Consider the following 10,046-nt stretch of genomic DNA (forward strand, 5'->3'; position numbering starts at 1 on the left):
CAACCTCCTGAGTCCACTTAGGAGAATCGAACCCCTAATTTTAGCGTTGTAAATCCATAGATTTACTGTTGTACTAGCGGATGTTAACTGAGAGAACTGAAGAAGGGTTACAACCAATATAGTTGTTCTATTTTTACAAAAATGCAGTGCTGCTGGCGATGTTATATGGTTACATTGTATTGTATACTGCATCAGACAAACTTTTCCCACTGTTCAACACCCATAAACGTACTGTTAAGTCACTAGAAAAAGTTTACAAGCCCTGCAAACTTTTCTTGCTAAAAATAAATAAATAAAATATTAATTTATATTTTGCAGCTAAAGTAGGTACTATTGGTTCACTTACTCCTCTATTACCAACCAAGTATGCGGAAAGAAGACAAAATATATTTACTATGGAATTAAGAAATGACATAATATAAGCCAAACCAAGAATCTCGTCAAAAAGATTGACTTACCGCGGACATGCACTTTTTAATAAAAGTGAAACTTAGCATTTCTAGTACCACTATTTCAATTTTAATTTCTTTAAAACTTCGCTTTGTAAAATAACTGTTAAAATTACTGTATCTCTATGATTCAAAACGAAAAGTTATCGTATATCAGCTCAGTCCGATAAATAGATTTCTTAGTTTAGTGTTTCGTTTTTCTCAGCTCTGAAAATGTAGGGACTGGCATGGCCAGGTGGGTTAAGGCGTTCGACTCATAATATGAGGATCACGGGTTCGAATCCCCATCGCACGAAACATGCTCGCCTTTTCAGCCGTGGGGGCGTTATAATGTTACGGTCAATCCCACTATTCGTTGGTAGAAGAATAGCCCAAGAGTTGGCGGTGGATGGTGATGACTAGCTGCCTTCCCTCTAGTCTTACACTGCTAAATTAGGGATGGCTAGCGCTGGTAGCCCTTGTGTAGCTTTGAGCAAAAAGTGAAAGCAAACAAACAGCACTGCCTTTTCAGTGAAATTGTTTGTTTTGAATTTCGCGCAGTGGAGACAGAAGATAATGAACAACCAGGTGAAGATTTGAGCGAGAAACTGATAGAATACTTCACTCAAACGGGCTACATTTCACAATATACTGATTTTGATTCTGCAGACCTTTTGAATTTTACTGTACAGTAGTCTGGAACTAAACAAACATTCATTTCTGAATAGATATTCAAACAGAAAATTGTCAATACAGAATATGTTGATCCATATTGGCTAGTGTTCTCACACACAAAAAAAGATTTATTATGGAGTGTGGAAGTTATTCTAGCTTTCTTTATATACTGACTGGATAGTTATTAGATTTAATGACTAGAATAATGCATCTGTTAGGCTATCATCTCATAAAATAAGTGATAATAATTCTTAACATTTCGTTGCTGTACCGAAGATGTAAATACTTTCAAAAATCCTCACAGTTTTCTGGTCTTGCTGAAAATGACAAAATACAGAGAGCTAATTTGTATCATCCCAAGGTAAAAAAAAAAAAAAATAAATATTTATCTTCCCGCTCACAAAATGACATCATTAATGTCATAGGATATGATGTAATTCGATTAAAAGTTATTGATGAAATAAAACAACATAAAACTTGACTATACTCTGTTCTTGGTGATGAAGTGTCTTTCACAACGTGGAACATCTAAAAATATGTTTCTGCTTTGTAGAGGACAATTATGAAATTAGGAAAGCGTTTACTGGCTTTGTTAAGCTGTAAAAGATCAGAACAACAGGTACTGTATGTTCAATTACGAAAATATCAAATGATATTAGATTATTTCTAAATGAACTGCTTGGCAAAAGGTCTGTGTCTAAAATCAAATTCGATATGCAACGCAAGGCTTTGTACACTCAATGCATGGGTCATTCACTTAATCTTGCTTTTTACAAATTCACATTTAGTTCTATCAATACAAAACTGTATCGGTCAAGTTAAAGGAATAATTATTTGGATTAAATTCTCACATACACATAGATAACTATTAAAGACAATCTGTCAAAAGAGCATTTAGTATGGAGCAACTTCATCACGCTTTCCACTTCTCAATGTATGCATTACACACTGGGTTGAGAAAACGAAATGGTGAAAAAGTTCTATTTATGCCATCCGTTCTTACTTTACGTGGTGAGGTTACCACGTAAGGACATTATAATTTTTAACCGTTTAATGACAACTGAGGTGCTGAAGATAAGAAAAATGCTATGACTTAGGGTTGATACAGAGATGTGCTTATTAACTTACACTTTAATCCGATGGTACTTCAGGAGAGATGTTAATTGGAAGTTTATGTAGTTTAATTTCTTTATCTTTTTGTTTCATCTTCTGTGAAATACTTTCAAGATACTTGAATTCATTGACTTCCTGTAACCCGATATTATTAATATTGACGTTTCACTAATGTGGTGTTCTACTTATTAACACTGCTTTTGAGGCATTTACACGGTGTTGTAACTCTTCTAAACTTTGATGTACGAATTTGTGTTCAACAGCAAATGTAATAAGTAATTATTGTAAGGCTTTTGGATTTAGAGATCTGGTCCATATAAACGATGAATAGAACAGGGGATAGGAATGGACTTGTCTTACCCCAGGTGATACTTTGAACCAATTAGTAAGGCCATTTGTGGTTCGCATAGCACCTCTACTGTCTGCATATATTTTTCTTATATTACTCAAGAGCTGGTCTTGCACCTCATAATCTTCTAATACTTTCCATCATTTATTTCTGAGAACACAATCCAAACAATATTCAGTTCTTGTTAGTGTTCAATGACTTTATCACAGAGTTGCCTTAGTGCAAATCTTGTATGAGAAATATCTGCCTTTCATGAAACAAACTGTGTTTCACTTAAGAATGGTTGAACTTTGAGTATTGCCCATTGTTCTAGTAGTTTTGCACATATTTTACCTACATGTCTAAGGAAGGAAATATCTCTATAAGTTCAAATCTTTCTTACTACCTTTCTTTTTCCAGACTGGTACCAGCATAGATTTTTTTCAAATCTTCTGGAACTTTTCTCTCTTTCTATTCTTCACTAAATATTCTTGTAAACCATTGGAGTTCTATCTATTTGCCTAGTTTTATTTCTTCTGATGTTATTTCATCTATTTCTGTAGTTTTATTCTTGAGGCTAATCTTTTATTTATGTCTTATTTACTGCTCTAGTGCTGAGGACTCGTTGTGTTATCTGTTTCTGTTGAGATTAAATGTTCTAGAAATAAATCATCCTGAATTGCTTTGAGTTTAGTTTCATCAAATAGTGGTTTAAAATTTCTGTCATTGACGACTCGTACTGTGAAAAAGTTATCATCTTTCAAGCAGATGGTCTTAAAATTCTTGTAAAATTCCCTGAGAGAGTCATTACATAGGTCATTCAAATGTTCATATACTTTTTGTACGATTATTCCTTACACTTCTCGCTATTCCATACTTTACACAATCCTCCTTTTCGTTCGATTTTAACCAAACTTCAAAATGTTTTTTCTTTCGTTTTTCTTTCACTTTTAAAATCCAACATGCTGCTCCTTTCTTCCTTCCACGATCAGTTTTTTTTTTTAGGCCACATTTATTTCTTAAACGATTAAGAGTGGTAGGCTTAAAATGTTAGCTACCTCCTCAACACTCTAAGTCTTTTAATGTATTGCTTCAACTGCTTCCAGCATTTCTTTAACGACGTCTTTATTAAGTTTCAACAAAATGATTACTTCTGTACAGCTTTGGGTAGGTTATAGTCATTTCAATGTCTTGTTTAAACTCATGATGACTGTCAGTACTTATATTTACGTGAGGTATAGCTTTCAAGTTCTTGGTGTGATATCTCTGGAACAGTCTTGTTAAAATATAATTGTCTTTGAGATTTTGGCGAAACTCTTCCATTTGTACCATGTATATATCCCAGTCGGACTATTTTGGTGAAAAGTGTTAATGATGTAAAAACCATGCTCAACACATAGTTCTAGTGAATGTCATCCGTTGCAGTTACACCCTATAATAACATCACTGTGAGGTCCTAAATATGGTTTCTTGGGTAAGTGTTCTTTTTTTTTTTTACCTACCCTGTCCTTAAAACTTTCCATGACAATAAGAACGTTACTCACCTCAATGGTAGTATCTCAGAGTTTTTAAACATACTCGTATTTTTCCTCACGTGCATAGTTATTATTGCATGGTAAATACACTTGAATTGGAATGTAATTCTGACGCATTTTTTTCATGTTTCATCTGCAGTCTGGCATACCCATAACTGTTGACTTATGCCTTACCACGAATTCTACAATCTCTGGTTCTCTGTCTGTGAGATCATACACGTTCCTTGTTCTTATTTTATCCAATATATTTACTCATAGTCCTTTACTTTTTCCAGTCCATTCACATTTTTGCTCTGTCCATTTATGTCTCCTTTGATTAACTTGAGTAATTTGAATATCCGCTATTGGATTGCCAGGGCAATCATTGCTTTTCCAGAGTTCCATCAATCAGCAACACTTCAGGGTGACCTGGTCTGGCCTTCATGGTTATCATAGTAGCCATGCTGGATAAATCCACACCATACTTCAGCAGAACCTGATGGTCCTCTGATTTGCTCTGTTTTCACCATCTATAAATAAGTACCAGGTGTAAAATTTTGAGACACAAACTGTTAAAAGCTGAGATCAGATCCACTGCAATGTACAGAGCATAAGTAGCCCACTGTGTAGCTTTGTGATAAAAACAGTAAAAAAGCTGCATACTTCAGTTTTATTTCCTGTTTTAATTATTCATTATTGTGTAGCAATAATGCAAGCAATATTCTTTTTAGCTCTGTGTTTTCCTGAAATAAATATGTTATTATTTTTATTACACTTTTATGTTGAACTTTCCACATTAATAGTAAGAAAATAACACAAAATCATGTATAACAATTAAAATACTGGTGAAAATTCACAGCAAATGAAACAAATGAACAAAAGACTTGAAATTAGAAAACCAACCTCGACATATTTATATATCCTCCTCAGGGGTGGGTTAAGAGTCAGAAGAGCCTGGAGCTATATTTTACCACCAGGCCTATTGTGATCATGACTAAAGTAAAAAAGAAGCTGAACCTTAAGATGTTTTACTTTTAGAAATTGTGAAAAATTAAACCCACGGATTTGCAAGACTCATTGACTCAATATTAGAGTTTTCTTTGTTTGTTTGTTTATGAATTTCGCGCAAAACTACACGAGGGTTATCTGCGCTAGCCCTCCCTAATTTAGCAGTGTAAGACTAGAAGGAAGGCAACTAATCATCACTACCCACCGCCAACTCTTGGGCTACTCTTTTACCAATGAACAGTGGGATTGACCGTCACATTATAACTGCCCTACGGCTGAAAGGGCGAAAATGTTTGTTGTGAGGAGGATTCGAACCAGGAACCCTCAGATTACGAGTTGAACGCCTTAACCCACCTGGTCATGCCGGGCCTAGATTTTTCTTGAATAGGAAAAGTGCTGTTCTAACATAAAAAAAAGTTTACATTTGGACAATAAAGCATATAGACAGAAAGAAACCATATAAACGTAAACTCAGCAAGTGATTCATTCACAAGTATTCACATAAATACACACACATACATACATGCTTAGACCACACCAGTACTTACATAGTATGTCCAACAGTAGAGCAGATCATGTCATCAGTACATGAATGAACAACTTTATCTGTGGCTGTTATTGTAACGGAGGCACTTATACTCTGGTTGATAACAAGTTATTTTCTATACACAAAGTGCCAGTACTTTTAGTATATCTTGGTGTATTGTTGATCTAAATGTGTTCTTTATCATTTTTGCATTGAGAATGATCTTCCTCTGGAGCAATTGCTTGACATGATGCACAAGTAAGTTCTTAAAATTAACAAGACGTTTGGGAAAGTTTATTTCAAAAATGTCTTACGTATCATTGTCTCTGTTCCTTGAACTCTAACGGTTTTACAACGAACTCTGCCTTGCAGACGGTGATAAATTTAAAAAAAATATTCTTTTGTGCAAATATCCAAATCCGCAGGATAGGTACTAATCAACACTCCCAGTGGCACAACGGTGTGTCTGCGACTCACACCACTAAAAACCGGGTTTTGATACTTGTGATTGGCAGGGCACAGATAGCCCATTGTGTAGCTTTATGCTTAATTTTAAACAAACCAACTAATCAGCTTTCTGTAGAGGTCCTTTATAGGCACGAACTCTTAAGATTCATAGAAACCCAACTTTGCAACTGACGGTTTTTTACGACACTATTCTGCTGTTTTGTATATGTGGTTTGATTTGGTTTGTTTTGAATTTAGCACAAAGCTACACGAGGGCTATCTGCGCTAGCCGTCCCTAATTTAGCAGTGTGAGACTGGAGGGAAGACAATTAGTCATCATTACCCACCGCCAACTCTTGGGCTACTCTTTTACCAACGAATAATGGGATTAACCTTCATACATTATTATAACGCCCCCACGGCTGAAAGGGCGAGCATGTTTGGTGTGACGGGGATTCGAACTCGCGACCCTCGGATTACGAGTCGAGTGCTTTAACCACCTGGCCATGCCAGGCACCGTGGAGTAGAATCAACAAACACTGAATAATGTGTGTATGTTTTGATTTCGTGGGTAATGGTGATGAGAACTTTTTGTGTAATATTTCAATGAATTCGTCACAAATAATCGAGGATAAGTATGAAAGACGGTCTTTTTTCTCATTTGCACGTTTCAGAATGTGTTCAGCAAAAAATGTATCATACTCAGCTAATATGTCAAGTATTCCTAAAAAATTGCTACTATGCACTGAACTAACTACCTCAACACTTTCTCTGAATACTTGACCTCTCGATGAAAACATTTTATGACTGAGAGGTGCACTCTAGAACTTAGTGCCACTGTTTATTTCTCTAGCTCCATCTATTATATTAAAGCCTTGTTGATTGATCCAGTTTTGGTTTTATAAATAACAAATTCAGTGACGCAAATTGCATTCTCCGAGCTTGCTTCTTTTGTTGACTAATGTCCGTTCCAGCATGTTTCCAGTCAGAGTAACCAGTTATTTCTAGCGAAGAGATTGGCGTTGCTGTTGAAAGCAATTTGTATATAATACAGATATTCCTCTTCTATGGTGAGTACAAAAGCTAGTTTATTTTAGCCTTTTTTCCATTCATTTGCTCATAGTTAAACATTCTTTCAACACTGGCATTTATATTGTTCCCTGGAATATATTTTGTAGAAGCATTGAAATATTCACCCTTCCTTTCTTCAGAATATTGTATACCAATGTTGAAGGTAAAGTTATAATCAGTATTTTCATCGACATCGGAATAACTAATTTTTTTAAATAAAATAGAGCTTCATTCAATTATCATTGAAAATTACAGTCTGTACATGATCGTTTTCATAGTCTTGGTTGGTGGTTATGTGGCATTTTCTGGTAGAGGGCAAGGACGTGATTTGACATGATGGGGTTGACAGTCATCAGCATTCAGAGATTTAGTTTCTGCATTGATTGATTGTAATTAAGCACAAAGCTAAATGAGGGGCTATCTAGATATCAAAACCCGGTTTGTAGAGGTGTGAGTTAGCAGACATTCTGCTGTGCCACTAGGGGTTTAGCGTCTATGGCATATTGTTTCCACTGACGAGGATTTTGCCACTAGACGTCGAAGACCCTAAATATGTTAGCTTCCTAGTCTTAGTCTTCCTCTAATTTTTGCCTTCTTTTTCCTTAACTTTAGCTTTTTTCAACTGCTCTTGTGTTTAAGAAGGTGTATAATAGATAAGATGAAGACTTAGTAAATATAACGTGTGTGTGTGTGTGTGTGACAGTGATGTCAAAATGAGCTACATAATAGTTTCGTAACAAATGACCGCATATCATTTTCTATAATAAACTCAAACAATTAAATTTTACGGTTGGATGACTTGAATTTTATACCTTCCAATTAATGATGTTTGTCAAGTTGACAATGAATTACTTACAGATGATAAGTGAGCCAATATAGGCCCACAAATTATTATATATATTTAACGTGATAACAATTTACAAATTACATTCAGAAAACATAAAAACTGAAACAATATATCTCTAAATCTTGAATTACTGTTACGTACATTGTAAGTGATAATTGAGTTCTTTTCTTGGCCCGGTATGGCAAAGCGCGTTAAGGCGTGTTCTCGTAATTTGAGGGTCGTGGGTTCGCATCCCCGTCGCGCTAAACAAGCTCGCCCTTTCAGCCGTGGGGGCGTTATAATGTTACGGTCAATCCCAATATTCGTTGGTAAAAGAGTAGCCCAAGAGTTGGCGGTGGGTGGTGATGACTAGCTGCCTTTCCTCTAGTCTTACACTGCTAAATTAGGGACGGCTAGCACAGATAGTCCTCGAGTAGCTTTGTGCGAAATTCAAAAACAAACAAAACAAAAAGCTCTTTTCTTGAAGTTGAACAAAATTCGAATCTTAAGAAAATGCAAAATCGGAAAATACAGATTTATGCAATCTAGCCTAGCAACTTAAAACTGGTAACATTCTAGAACAGTGGTTTGGGAATCATTTTTCTAGCTCAACTGTCTGATCAAACGGTAAGAAATGGTCCGTTAGAAATAAACTGCAAGGAAGAGTCTGACCGATGTGATGAAAATATGAAGTGAAAAGATTCTGACTGGCCTATCATTCAAATAGTATGATTAGGTTTAGCCTCGCTTAGGCATAGCATATTTGCATTGAAAATTGTATGCAAGTACTCTACGTCAAACTTTTCTGAGGCAAGTCAACCAAATCTTATCCCTCGATAAGCTTACACACGTACAATAATCCCCTTTTCTCTCCAAAAATAAGTACACCCAATTGAGTTATTTTTATTAAGTATTCATGAAAGGGTGAAGACGGCTATTCTTTTTGATAATATTCCTTTTTCGAGCGTGGGCCTGGGTCTATAACCCTAACGGGTGAGAGTGTATTTGACGTTAAGTTATTTTCAATTATGTTTGATATTTGTATGTAATTCTAAAGTTATTCTTCTGTAGTATTTGCTCGAAGGGCTCAATTTCTATTTCAGCCAGTGTAAACATTTTTTTTTTAAATCGTCGACAGGTTTTCTTTGTCTTATTGGAAAACGCTCGTTTTTCATGAAGCGTTTTGAATAATTAATTGTTTGAAAACAACATATATTTTAATTTCATGGTCAAGCATCGCTCTGGGAAATCAAGAAATAATACTATTTTAACAAGTTTATACTGACATGTACAAAGCAAAGAAAATAGAACTTTCAATTTTTTATGATAAAAATATGAAGAAAGAAAGTTTATTATCTTTTTCTCATTAAACTTGAAATTTGATAGTGAGTTGAAAGTAATTAAGGTTGTTAGAAAAGGGGTTGATCATATTTTCTGCTATAAGTTTGTTTTTTGAATTTCGCGCAAAGCTACTCGAGGACTATCTGCGCTAGCCCTCCCTAATTTAGCAGTGTAAGACTAGGGGGAAGACAACTAATCATCACTACCCACCGCCAACTCTTGGGCAACTCTTTTACTAATGAACAGTGGGATTGACCGTAACATTATCACGCCCCCACGGCTGGGAGGGCGAGCATGTTTGGCGCGACGAGGATGCGAACCTGCGACCCTTAAAATTGCGAGTCACACGCCTTGACACGCTTGGCCATGTCGGGCGTTCTACTATAAGACAAAGTGAGATTGAAAAGGACGCAAAGATGTATCGAATTAGTTTCTCTGATTTCAAGTTTTTTTCTTAGTTTGTTTCTTACCTAAAGTTTTTCAATGGCATTTTCACTTTCCACAATTTCTGTCCAAGTTCACAGACTAACAATGTCAATTTTCTGCGATCTCCCGCAGTTGACGGAGCTCAAATAGATGACTTATTGTGTGGTTTTTCGCTAAACAAATAAAAAAATAAAAAATGAATTTACAACTTTTAAATTGTCTGCTCAGACAAATAAACCTTAATTACGCACCTTTAAATTATGATTTTCAATATTGTTTAAAAGATATAATTCTCTCTTGATCTCAAAAATATTTTTTCTGTTATTCAAAATCACCTCAAATG

This window comes from Tachypleus tridentatus, chromosome 5, assembly GCF_004210375.1.
Source record: "Tachypleus tridentatus isolate NWPU-2018 chromosome 5, ASM421037v1, whole genome shotgun sequence".
Taxonomy (NCBI): Eukaryota; Metazoa; Arthropoda; class Merostomata; order Xiphosura; family Limulidae; genus Tachypleus; species Tachypleus tridentatus.